The following is a 14385-nucleotide window of genomic DNA, read 5'->3' on the forward strand; positions in this document are numbered from 1 at the left end:
ATTTTCCTCGTCTTCTGTTATAATTCTTCTTCACCAACGGTCATAATGTAATGTCCATCCTTCTCAAATTGTCTCTCTACCTCTATTTTTTTCCCCAGGTCTCCCGTTAACCATGTCAACTCTCCCATTAGCCACAGCTTAACAAGCAACCTTATTGGTCAAAACTTAAAAGTAAACCAACCTATTCACTTATACATTACCAAATAATTATAGCAAATAATCTAAATACTTGGTTCTAACAAGGGCATTGCCTTTAAATTGTTTAATAACTTGGGTCAAAAGCTTCCCACAATAAGTTGGGTGAATTTTGTCCCATTCCTCCTGACAGAGCTGGTGTAACTGAATCAGGTTTGTAGGCCTCTTTGCTCGCACGCAATTTTTCAGTTCAGCCCATACATTTTCTATGGGATTGAGGTCAGGGCTTTGTGATGGCCACTCCAATACCTTGACCAGTTGATCCTACCCATCCCGGATCCGGGAGCGTGACTACAGGCTCAGCTCATTACCATAACGCAAAATGCGAAATAATATTCTTAGAAATATTTAACCTTCACACCTATACAAGTCCAATAGCTCAAATGAAAGATAAACACCTTGTTCATCTACCCAGCAAGTCAGATTTATAAAATGTTTTACGGCGAAAACACACCACACATTTATATTAGACCACCACCGAAACAAAAGACAAGAGGCGGCCATTTTGTCCCAGAAAATATAAAATTATAAAAGCAGGATAAAAAAATAAATCATTCACTAACCTTTTGAAAATCTTCATCATATGACAGTAATAGGACATGTTATACAGTACTTTTTTTTTCAATAATATGCTATTTATATCCATAAATCTCTGTTTACAATGACAACATTTTTGAAAAATGCTACTCAAATGTCCGGAGAAATTATGATAGCTCCGACGGATAACGTCAGATAACAAGCAATACACATGGCTAAATATACATGTTCTACATATAGTTACAAAGATACACTTCTTCTTAATGCAACCGCTGTGTTACATTTATTTTTAACGTTACAGAATTCGTTCACTAGGCTATAATGAGGCGTCGCTCAGATATTAGCTGTATGTCTCCTCTACGTTTGGAGAGCACAGAAACCCAAAATGATTCACATAAATATTCCCTTACCTTTGATGTTCTTCGATCAGAAGACGTGGAAGGAGTTATACTTACCAAATACATCGTTTGGTTTCAAGTTGTGTGTCTCTGTATTAGCATATGCCAACAGCTTCAGCTGAAATGCACCCAAAATGACTTCTGGTCCCACACTCTTGCGCATCAAAACTTCAAAATTACATATTATATGTCGACTAAACTGGTCAAACTAAGTGCAGAATCGAGCTTTAGGCTGTTTTAATCGTGTAAAACAAAGATCAGCGCGAACAGACAAACCGAAGTCAATTGGTGCTTCATGGAAAAAAAGACAGGCGCGCAATAGAGTGCATGTATATTCGCGTGACCCCAGTGTTTTAGCCCGCCAAAGGACGGGGGCGCGCTAGATTCTCACAAAGAACGTGTCATTTGAAAGCAGACATCACGCTGAACACAGAAACTGTTCCTGGATCCATAGCTGGTTGGGAAGGGTGGGGGCGATGACGTCAAAGTTGTCCCAACTTTTCTGTTGACAAGAGATAGTTTGGAAGAAAGGCTGCCCTGGGAGTTCTGCTTTACATACAGACATAATTTAAACGGTTTTAGAAACTTTAGAGTGTTTTCTATTCAATAATTATTATTATATGCATATATTAGCAATTTTGGGAAAAAATATTTTCAGTTTACTATGGGCACGCACTTCCTCCAAAGGGGGCAGTATTCAGCCCTAGGATCAACTGGTTTTAAGCCATGTTGCCACAACTTTGGAAGTTTGCTTGGGGCCATTGTCCATTTGGAAGACCCATTTGCGACCAAGCTTTAACTTCCTGACTGATGTCTTGAGATGTTGCTTCAATATATCCACATAATGTTCCATCCTCATGATGTCATCTATTTTGTAAAGTGCACCAGTCCCTCCTGCAGAAAAGCACCCCCACAACATGATGCTGCCACCCCTGTGCGTCACGTGTTGGGATGGTGCTCTTCATCTTGCAAGCCTCCCCCATTTTCCTCCAAACATAACGATGGTCATTATGGCCAAACAGTTCTATTTTTGTTTCGTCAGACCAGAGGACATTTCTCTAAAAAGTACAATCTTTGTCCCCATGTGCAGTTCCAAACTGTAGTCTGGCTTTTTTATGGCGGTTTTGGAGCAGTGGCTTCTTCCTTGCTGAGCGGCCTTTCAGGTTGTCTATAGGAATCGTTTTACTGTGGATATAGATACTTTTGTACATGTTTCCTCCGACATCTTCACAAGGTCCTTTGCTGTTGTTCTGGGATTGATTTGCACTTTTTGCACCAAAGTACGATCATCTCTAGGAGACAGAACGCGTCTCCTTCCTGAGCGGTATGACGGCTGCGTGGTCCCATGGTGTTTATACTTGCGTACTATTGTTTGTACAGATGAACGTGGTACCTTCATAGGTTTGGAAATTGCTTCCAAGGATGAACCAGACTTGTGGAGGTCTACAATTTTTTTCTGAGGTCTTGGTTGGTTTTCTTTTGATTTTCCCATGATGTCATACAAAGAGGCACTGAGTTTGAAAGTAGGCCTTGAAATACATCCACAGGTACACTCTGCAATTGACTCAAATTATGTTAATTAGCCTATCAGAAGCTTCTAAAGCCATGACATTATTTTCTGGAATTTTCCAAGCTGTTTAAAGCGGTCAACTTAATGTATGTAAACTTCTGACGCACTGGAATTGTGATCGAGTGAATGATAAGTGAAATAATCTGTCTGAACAATTGTTGGAAAAACTACTTATGTCATGCACAAAGTAGATGTCCCAACCGACTTGCCAAAACTACCGTTTGTTAACAAGAAATTTGTGGAGTGATTGAAAAACGACTTTTAATGACTCCAACGTAAGTATATGTAAACTTCTGACTTCAACTGTAGGTAGGTTGTTGAATTTGTCATTATGTTATATCATTTTGCTATTCTAAGTTTACCCGAGAGAACTGAGAATCAGGCAGTGATTCTCTCTCTGTATACAGTCAAGACAGTGCTGTCAGATTGTTACTCACCCTGTGTACATCAACCATCCGGTCAAGTCACCCTTGATTGTCCAGCCTTGTTGTCCTGACATCCTCTACTGTAGTTCACCTAGGTGGTGGAGGGATTTATGGGGATGGACAATCAATGATGGATGAAACTGGGGTCAATTTAGGATATGATTCACATTTTTTGAGGGGGAGAGAAGGAGAATTAAACAGTTGTACAGATCCCATAGCCTTCTTAGACTCAACTACTCTGAAGCAATTATCAGCTGACAAAAAAATGAACACTAAAAACAGAGATCACCAAAGAAGAAAATATTAGATTGTTTTTTAAATTTAACCAGGTATGTTGACTGCGAACACATTCTCATTTACAGCAACAACCTGGGGAATAGTTACAGGGGAGAGGAGAGGGGATGAATGAGCCAATTGTAAACTGGGGATGATTAGGTGACAGTGATGGTATGAGGGCCAGATTGGGAATTTAGCCAGGACACCGGGGTTAACACCCCTACTCTTACAATAAGGTCCATGGGATCTTTAGTGACCACAGAGTCAGGACACCCGTTTAACTTCCAGCAGCATCTGGTCACCCATCCGGGGACCAACCAGGACCACCTCTGCTTAGCTTCAGAAGCAAGCCAGCAGTGGGATGCAGGGTGGTATGCTGGTGTTAAAACATTTGTATGGAAAAAAACACCAGGAATGGATGGCTTTCCCAAAGAATTCGAGTCAACATTTTGGGACAAAGTAGCCCCACTATTTACACAAATGACAACACACGTCACTCAATTCATTACATCCTAGTTTCATGTATTAAACTGTTATTTCAGTTATATGAAAAACAAGAACATCTGGAGAATCCCATTCTGATTATAGACCCATAAGTTTAATAAAATAGTAACAAAGCTTATAAGCAATAGAAAGGCAAAGGTCCTATCATACTTGAAACATATCAATCAGACAGGGTGTCACGATCGTGTGGCGAGACGGACCAAGGCGCAGCGTGATTGGAGTTCCACATCTTTATTTTTTGATAAACTTAAAACAAACCAAGACCCAAACAAGGACCATGCAGTACTGAACCAAGGGCTCTCTATGGTCAGGTAGTGACACAGGGTTTATTAAAAATACACACTTACAAACAAATACAAGAACACGTTTCAGTTTAATACAATACACAAAAAAAACAAGATATAGATTTATCAGTAATGTCTGTTGATGCCAAAAAGTCTTTAGACCATCTTGAATGTGTTTTTCGATTCAAAACCTTGGAAGCTTTTAACTTTCCAGCTGAAATACTCAATGTAATAAAACATATTGTATACAGTACATGTCTATAAGCAAAAATATACACAAATAATACATTATCTGATGAAACTGCTTTAGAAAGGGGCGCAAGACACGGAAGTCCCCTCTCCCCCCTCCTGTTTGCACTGGCAATTGAGTCACTTGCAGAAAGAATTAGACAGGACCCAAATGTAACATGTGTCGGTATTGGTAAATATGAAAATAAACATCACTTATTTGCAGATGATCTCCTGCAGCGGCTATTTTAGCATGTAAATCTTGGTGGGACATACTCAAAATATATTTTTCCAGATGCATACCAGCAAAGCCTCTTCACAACACTAAACAATACATTAATTGCACTATAACGGTGAAAATTGGTGCCCACAAACTGTTAGGGCCTACATAAAGCTGTCCCAACAGCAGGGCTTTTTTCCAGCACCACGGAGTGAATCCTTACCACCGCTACACCTGGCTATCAGCGGAGCCTTGTCTGACAGCGAAACAGTTCATTCAGCCTCATTTACTGCCTTTTTAAAAAACATAGCTGATATGGCTGACTTACCTCTTAAATGTAAAGTTCCCATATTTGGGGACCCTATCATATTTTTTTTATTCAATTCAGTCTGGTATGAGAACGGTAGCCCCTATCTGCAAAAAAGGTGTGTCTGTGGAAAGCTGAGTATCTTGGCTATTGATCGGTGCATTAAAATCTTTTATGTGACTCACTACCATATATGGGCATTCAAACTTATTTTTTAAATATTTTTAATTTCACCTTTATTTAACCAGGTAAGCTAGCTGAGAACAAGTTCTCATTTACAACTGCGACCTGGCCAAGATAAAGCAAAGCAGTGTGACAGAAACAACAACACAGAGTTACACATGGGGTAAACAAGCGTACAGTCAATAACACAACAGAAAAAAGAGAAAGTATATATACAGTGTGTGCAAATGGCATGAGAAGGTAAGGCCATAAATAGGCCATAGTAGCAAAGTAATTACAATTTAGCAGATTAACACTGGAGTGATAGATGAGCAGATGATGGTGTGTAAGTAGTGATACAAAAGAGCAGCAAAGTAAATAAAAACAATATGGGGATGAGGTAGGTAGATTGAGTGTGCTATTTACAGATGGACTATGCACAGCTGCAGAGATCGGTTAGCTGCTCAGATAGCTGATGTTTAAAGTTAGTTAGGGAAATGTAAGTCTCCAGCTTCAGCGATTTATGCAATTCATTCCAGTACCTGGCAGCAGAGAACTGGAAGGAAAGGCGGCCAAAGGAGGTGTTGGCTTTGGGTATGACCAGTGAGATATACCTGCTGGAGCACGTGCTACGGGTGTTGTTATCGTGACCATTGAGCTGAGATTTTAGCTGAGCTTTACCTAGCATAGACTTATAGATGACCTGGAGCCAGTGGGTCTGGTGACGAATATGTAGCGAGGGCCAGCCAACTAGAGCATACAGGTAGCAGTGGTGGGTGGTATAAGGCGCTTTGGTAACAAAACGGATGGCACTGTGATAGACTACATCCAATTTGCAGAGTAGAGTGTTGGAAGCTATTTTGTAGATGGCATCGCCGAAGTCGAGGATCGGTAGGATAGTCAATTTACTAGGGTAAGTTTGGCGGCATGATTGAAGGAGGTTTTGTTGTGAAATAGGAAGCCGATTCTAGATTTGATTTTGGATTGGAGATGTTTGATATGAGTCTGGAAGGAGAGTTTACAGTCTAGCTTGTCCACGTATTCTAGGTCAGAACCGTCCAGAGTAGTGATGCTCGGCCGAGCCGATGACCTCATTTCAAGATGGCTGCTACGTTCCGGTTAGCGTTGTGAACATAAACAAAATAAACATGGAATATGTTGATACAACCGGAAAGCCAGGACCCAACAGATCATGATCTTATTTGTATGCCTGTGACCTACCGTTATTGATCACCAGCCACAAGAGTCAAAAACTTTATTTTACACAATGTTTTCACCAAACAGAAAACATCTTACAAGGTAAGCTTAGATCTGTTCTGTGTTTGAGCTATAGCTACATGAGGGGTATCAAATGAATCCTTAGGTTGGTAAGAACAAATCTTTCCTATTGTTATCTGATGATGTATGACTTAATGGCAACATCGAATGTCCACTGAGTGACGATATATTTGCGTATAAATAATATGATGATGCCTGGTTATTTGCTGTAGACATCCATTTCATTGGTTACTATGGCACCTTGACAGTCTTGTAGCCAACGAGAACCTTTCCAGGGATATGCAGTTGACCTGGGTGGGACAGAGCAATGCCTAGAACCTTATATGCGTACTGCGAACTATTGATCACAAATAGGGTGTGTGTCTATTTGTCAATAACAGCTGGTGCACGATGTCTAATATTAAAGAAGTCTCGAGGTATTGGTGGAGTACCTTATGATAAGCTGTAGACCACACTATCTACTAAGAGAAATCTCATCTATATTATTCGTAGCCGTCTATTTGCCTCTACGGACCTATGCTGGTACTAAGACCACACTCAACCAACTCTATGAGGCCATAAGCAAACAAGAAAATGCTCATCCCGAAGCGGCACTCCTAGTGGCTGGGGACTTTAATGCAGGCAAACTTAAATCAGTTTTACCACATTTTTACCAGCATGACACATGTGCAACCAGAGGAAAAAAACTATAGAACACCTTTACTCCACACACAGGGATGCATACAAAGCTCTCCACCACTCTCCATTTATCAAATCTGACCATAATTCTATCCTCCCGATTCCTGCTTACAAGCAAAAACGAAAGCAGGATGTACCAGTGACTCTCTCAATATGGAAGTGGTAAGATGACGCGGATGCTACACTACAGGACTGGCTAGCGCTACATAGCACACTAGTTTCCTGGTCTACGGGACAACTACCAGACTGGGGTAAGGACTGCCAGACTTAATGTCAAAGACCCCCAAGAAGAGCCTCGCTGTGTCCTCCTGCATTCCTTGAAGACCCCAAGACTTTTCCGCTCTCCAACTCGAATACTTCAACCTCCGGAAGGCCTTCAGTAAGAGGCAGGCCGCCAACACTTCCCCCTCATCGTCTTTACAGCTGTACCATAGAACTCCTATCCGGCGCCACACCTCCCCAGGGTCGTCTGTACTCCCTCTCGACCCCTGAAGCAGCAGTCATGGACAATTACATCCAGGAGTCACTGGAGGCAGGTTTCATACGCCCCTCTACATCCCCTGCTGGTGCAGGCTTCTTCTTGGTGGGTAAGAAGGATTGAAATCCTGCGTCCCTGCATTGATTACAGAGGGCTGAACCAGATTACAATCAAGAATCGTTACCCCCTACCCCTGATGTCCTCTGCATTGGAGTTGGTCCAAGGGGCCCATTTATTCACCAAACTGGACCTCTGTAATGCTTACAATCTGGTGAGAATCAGGGAGTGAGATGAGTGGAAGACTGCCTTTAAAACCCCTAGTGGCCACTGAGTATTTATTCATGCCCTTCAGGTTGTCGAATTTACCAGCAGTCTTTCAATCATAGGTCAATGACACCATGAGGGATATGTTGAATCGGTTCGTCATTGTTTACCTCGACGACATCTTGATCTTATCCAAGACCCTTCAGTAAAAAAACTGCACATCCGCCAAGTCCTGTGAGACACATCCTGCAGAGTCAACTATATGTCAAGATAGAGAAGTGTGAGTTCAAGGTTTCCTTCCTGGGTCACATTATCTCTACCGCAGGCAGCCAAATGGAAGATTGAGGCAGATGCCGACTTGCCCCGTCCCACCTCACTCAAGAACATCCAGCGGTTCCTCGGTTTTGCCAATTTTAACAGGCATTTTATTCGCAACTTTGATGCAGTGGCAGCTCCTCTCACTGTCCTAACCCGCAAGTCCCAGACCCGTTTTTGCTGGACCTACGAGGCTGACAGGACATTCATGGAGCTCAAGGGACGTTTCACCTCTAGACCCATCCTTGGTCATCCTGATCCGACTCGTTCCTTTGTCGAGGAGGTGGATGCCTCGGACACTGGAGCAGGGATGGTCCTTTCACAATGGAATGAGGAGGACAAGAAACTGCACCCATGTGCCTTTCTCTACAAGCAGTTCTCACCAGTGGAAAGCAACTACGGTGTTGGCAACCGGGAGCTCTTGGCAGTTAAGTGGGCTCTTGAGGGGTGGGGACACTGGTTGGAGGGGGCACTTAAACCGTTCTGGATCTGGACGGACCATAAGAACTTGGTCTCCATTCAAGAAGCCAAGAGGTTGAACGCTCGCCAGGCTAGGTGGGCTCTGTTTTTTAACAGGTTCGATTTCACACTAGCCTATCGCCCGGGATCCACGAATCAGAACGCAGAGGCCCTGTCCCGCCAACACTATGTCTCTAACGAGGAGAGGGACCCCGAACCCATCATCCCCAGCTCACGCATTGTGGCCCCTGTCATATGGCGTATTGAGACCACGGTCTGACAAGCCCAGATCTGAGAACCTGACCCCGGCGGGAGACCCACTAACAGACTTTATGTTCCGCGATCAGCCCGGTCCCGAGTACTACAATGGGGACACTCCTCTAAATTAACCTGAGATGGAAATTCTGTTGGCCCAACATTATGGAGGATGTGAGATCCTTTGTTGCAGCCTGTTCCATCTGACGTTAAGCAAGTCTTCACGTCAGTGACTGGCCAGGTTGCTCCAACCTCTGCCCATCCCCAACTGGCCCTGGTCTCAACTATCTGTAGACTTTATCACAGAGTTGCCTCCATCTCAAGGGCTTACCACTATCCTGGTGGCCGTCGATCGGTTCTCCAAGGCAGCCCATTTCATCGCCTTCCCAGGTCCATATATTTTCCACTAGCTGCCCCACCACCACAGAAAGCACTGAGCTAGGCTGAAACACCTGCATGTTGGAGCTGTCTTACTCATGAAAGTAAAAAAGAGACCATGTTTGTATGCAGCTTCATAAACTCAATTATATATTTTTTACATTGTTTGCAAACTGAAATGTGATACGTATTAATGCCAAAAGAGCATGCAAAACAGGAAACAAAAAACAGGTGTGGCTCTAATATACCTGACCAATATTGAAAACTCAATGCCCCCTTTTTCTCAAAAAAGAAAAGAAAAAGAATAACTCATAATCTCCAGCAATCCATTAAGTGGACCTAAAAAGTATTAAATACTTAGGATGCTTAATAAGTGAAAACCAACAACAAATATATAAAAATAACTTTATTCCATTACTCAACAATATGAAAGCACGTCTAATTAAACTGATTAATATTCCCATACATTTTACAGGCAGAATAAACCTTTATAGAATGGCAACGTTTTTGTATTTATTTTTGGTAATACCTATTACCTCGTTGATGACATTCTTTAAAAACGTATTGTCATGACGTTGGCCTGGGGTTACGTTTATGACAGTCATAAATAACTCTTCCCCCCTTTTTCCTCTCTGTCAGGAGTATTACAATGTAAACTTCATCCATCTGTCTGAATATTTCAAGACATGGCATATTGGGGTGTAGTGAGAGACCCAATGGCCTGGAAGATTCTCTTCTCATCTTGAAAAAACGTATAACTCTTGTAACTACCCATCCCGGATTCGGGAGCCTTGTCATCAACTGACACTAATTAGCATAACGCAACCGACATAAATATTACTAGAAAATATTCATATTCATGAAATCACAAGTGAAATATATTGAAACACAGTTTAGCCTTTTGTTAATCACCCTGTCATCTCAGATTTTGAAAATATGCTTTACAGCCAAAGCAAGACAAGCATTTGTGTAAGGTTATTGATAGCCTAGCATAGCATTATGCCTAGCTAGCAGCAGGCAACCTGGTCACGAAAATCAGAAAAGCAATCAAATTAAATTTACCTTTGATGAGCTTCTGATGTTTTCACTCACAAGACTCCCAGTTAGATAGCAAATGTTCCTTTTTTCCAAAAATATAATTTTTGTAGCCGAAATAACTCCGTTAGTTCTTCACGTTTGGCTGAGAATTCGACTGGAAATTGCGGTCACGACAACGCCGAAAAATATTCCAAATTAGCTCGACAGAAATATGGCAAACGTTGTTTATAATCAAATATCTATTCGATAATATATCAACCGGGACAGGTGGCTTCTTAGTAGGAAAGAGAGAAACAATGGCCGCATTTGTCTTTTAAGCACAAAACACTCTGAGAGACTCCAGCTGACCAATGTTGACGTTCAGGCTCATTTTTCAAAATAAAAGCCTGAAACTATGTATTGTGACACATTAGGGAAGCCATAGAAAAAGGAATCTGGTTGATATCTCATTCACTGCTCAATAGGGACACATAGGAATGCAGAGCTTTCTAAATAAGAGTCCCTTCCTGATTGGCTTTTTCTCAGGCTTTTGCCTGCAATATCAGTTCTGTTATACTCACAGACAATATTTTTACAGTTTTGGAAATTTTAGAGTGTTTTCTTTCCTAAGCTGTCAATTATATGCATATTCTAGCATCTTGTCCTGACAAAATAGCCCGTTTACATTGGGAACGTTATTTTTCCAAAAATGAAAATCGTGCCCCCTAGAGTTAAGTTAAAAACTTGGAAATCAATTAATCCACCATCATGAACACAATAATTGAACAATTGAAATAGCATGGGCAAGCGAGAAGAAAAAATTATTGGTACAATTTACAATTTTTGTATGTGCATGTTTGTATTTGGTGTTGGGGGAAAAATAAACAAATACACTACCGTTCAAAAGTTTGGGGTGACTTAGAAATGTCCTTGTTTTTGAAAGAAAATGACCATTTTTGTCCATTAAAATAACATCAAATTGATCAGAAATACAGTGTAGACATTGTTAATGTTGTAAATTACTATTGTAGCTGGAAATGGCAGATAAAAAATGGAATATCTACGTAAGCGTACAGAGGCCCATTATCAGCAACCATCACTCCTGTGTTCCAATGGCACGTTGTGTTAGCTAATCCAAGTTGATCATTTTAAAAGACTAATTGATCATTAGAAAACCATTTTGCAGTTATGTTAGCACAGCTGAAAACTGTTGTCCTGATTAAAGAAGCAATAAAACTGGCCTTCTTTAGACTAGTTGAGTATCTGGAACATCAGTGTTTGTGGGTTCAATTACAGGCTACAGATACCTTTCTTCTGAAACTCGTCAGTCTATTCTTGTTCTGAGAAATGAAGGCTATTCCATGCGAGAAATTGCCAATAAACTGAACATATCGTACAACGATGTGTCCTACTCCCTTCACAGAACAGAGCAAACTGTCTCTAACCAGAATATAAAAAAAGAGTGGGAGGCCCCGGTGCACAACTGAACAAGAGGACAAGTACATTGGTGTCTAGTTTGAGAAACAGATGCCTCACAAGTCCTCAACTGGTAGCTTCATTAAATAATACCCGCAAAACACCAGTCTCAACGTCAACAGTGAAGAGGCGACTATGGGATACTGACCTTCCAGGCAGAGTTCCTCTGTCCAGTGTCTGTTATTTTGCCCATCTTAATCTTTTATTTTTATTGGCCAGTCTGAGATATGGCTTTTTCTTTGCAACTCTGCCTAGAAGGCCAGCATCCCGGAGTCACCTCCTCACTGTAAAAGTTGAGACTGGTGTTTTTCAGGTATTGTTTCATATTTTAATTTTTTTTTAAAGCAGAGCCACTTTTACTCAAACAATGACTTACAGTCAAATAAAGGTTAAATAAAAAATATATAGATATACTGTTGAAGTCGGAAGTTTACATACACTTAGGTTGGAGTCATTAAAACTCGTTTTTCAATCACTCCACAAATTTCTTGTTAGCAAACTATAGTGTTGGCAAGTTGGTTAGGACATCTACTTTGTGCATGACACAAGTCATTTTTCCAACAATTGTTTAAAAAAAGATTATTTCACTTATAATTCACTGTATCACAATTCCAGTGAGTCAGAAGTTTACATACACTAAGTTGACTGTGCCTTTAAACAGCTTGGAAAATTCCAGAAAATGATGTTATGGCTTTAGAAGCTTCTGATAGGCTAATTGACATCATTTGAGTCAATTGGAGGTGTGCCTGTGGATGTATTTCAAGGTCTACCTTCGAACTCAGTGCCTCTTTGCTTGACATCATGGGAAAATCAAAAGAAATCAGCCAAGACCAAGAAAATACTAATTGAGTGGTAGGCTATTTGAGTCAATTGGAGGTGTACTTGTGGATGTATTTCAAGGCCTACCTTCAAACTCAGTCCCACTTTGCTTAATATCAAAAGAAATCAGCCAAGACCTCAGAAAAACAATTGTAGACCTCCACAAGTCTGGTTCATCCTTGGGAGCAATTTACAAATGACTGAAGGTACCAGATTCATCTGTACAAACAATAGTACGCAAGTATAAACACCATGGGACCATGCAGCCGTCATACCGCTCAGGAAGGAGACACGTTCTGTCTGCTAGAGATGAACGTATTTTGGTGCAAAAGGTGCAAATCAATCCAAGAACAACAGCAAAGGACCTTGTGAAGATGCTGGAGGAAACAGGTTCAAAAGTATCTATATCCACAGTAAAATGAGTCCTATATCGACATAACCTGAAAGGCCGCTCAGCAAGGAAGAAGCCACTGCTCCAAAACCGTCATAATAAACCAGACTACGGTTTGTAACTGCGCATCGGAACAAAGATCGTACTTTTTTGAGAAATGTCACCTGGTCTGACGAAACAAAAATAGAACTGTTTGGCCATAATTTCCATTGTTATGTTTGGAGGAAAATGGGGGAGGCTTGCAAGAAAAAGAACACCATCCCAACCGTGAAGCATGGGGGTGGCAGCATCATGTTGTGGGGGTGCTTTACTGCAGGAGGGACTGGTGCAGTAGATGGCATCATGAGGATGGAAAAGGATGTGGATATATTGAAGCAACATCTCAAGATATCAGTCAGGAAGTTAAAGCTTGGTCGCAAATGGGTCTTCCAAATGGATATTGACCCCAAGCATACTTCCAAAGTTGTGGCAAAATGGCTTAATTAAGGACAACAAAGTCAAGGTATTGGAATGGCCATCGCAAAGCCCTGGCCTCAATCCTATAGAACATTTGTGGGCAGAACTGAAAAAGTGTGTGCGAGCAAGTTGGCCTACAAACCTGATTCAGGTACACCAGCTCTGTAAGGAGGAATAGGCCAAAATTCCCCCAACTTATAATTTAAACTTTATTTAACTAGGAAAGTCAGTTAAGAACAAATTCTTATTTTCAATGATGGCCTAGGAACAGTGGGTTAACTGCGTGTTCAGGGGCAGAACGACAAAGATTGTCAGCTCGGGGATTTGAACTTGCAACCTTCCAGTATTATTGTGGGAAGCTTGTGGAAGGTTACCTGAAATGTTTGACCCAAGTTAAACCATTTAAAGGTATTGCTACCAAATACTAATTGAGTGTTTGTAAACTTATGAACCACTGGAAATGTGATGAAAGAAATAAAAGCTGAAATAAATCATTCTCTCTACTATTATTCTGACATTTCACTTTCTTAAAATAAAGTGGTGATCCTAACTAACCTATGACAGGGAATTCTTACTTGGATTAAATTGTCAGTAATTGTGAAAAACTGAGTTTAAATGTATTTGTCTAAGGTGTATGTAAACTTCCAACTTCAACTGTATATATATATATATATATAGGGGTTTTTTCTCACTTAAATGGTTGTGCAACTTCATGGTTAAGATATGGGCATCGTCTTTCAGCTGAAAAAAGTGGATTTTCGCTGGTGTGGTACTTTAAAGTAACACTAATGCATGTCCTCAATAACCAGTGTGGGTGCTAGACAAACAACTATAAGACATGATCCACCTGACTGTTATCATATTTCCATCTTAATTTGAGATTGAAAACTCATAAGAGAAGCCCCAAGCTGCAAATTGAAGCCTGGCATGTACAGTGCATTCGGAAAGCATTCAGACCCCTTTACTTTTTCCATGTTTTGTTACGTTAGTCTTATTCAAAGATGTACTAAATTGT

This window comes from Oncorhynchus kisutch, linkage group LG1, assembly GCF_002021735.2.
Source record: "Oncorhynchus kisutch isolate 150728-3 linkage group LG1, Okis_V2, whole genome shotgun sequence".
Lineage (NCBI taxonomy): Eukaryota > Metazoa > Chordata > Actinopteri > Salmoniformes > Salmonidae > Oncorhynchus > Oncorhynchus kisutch.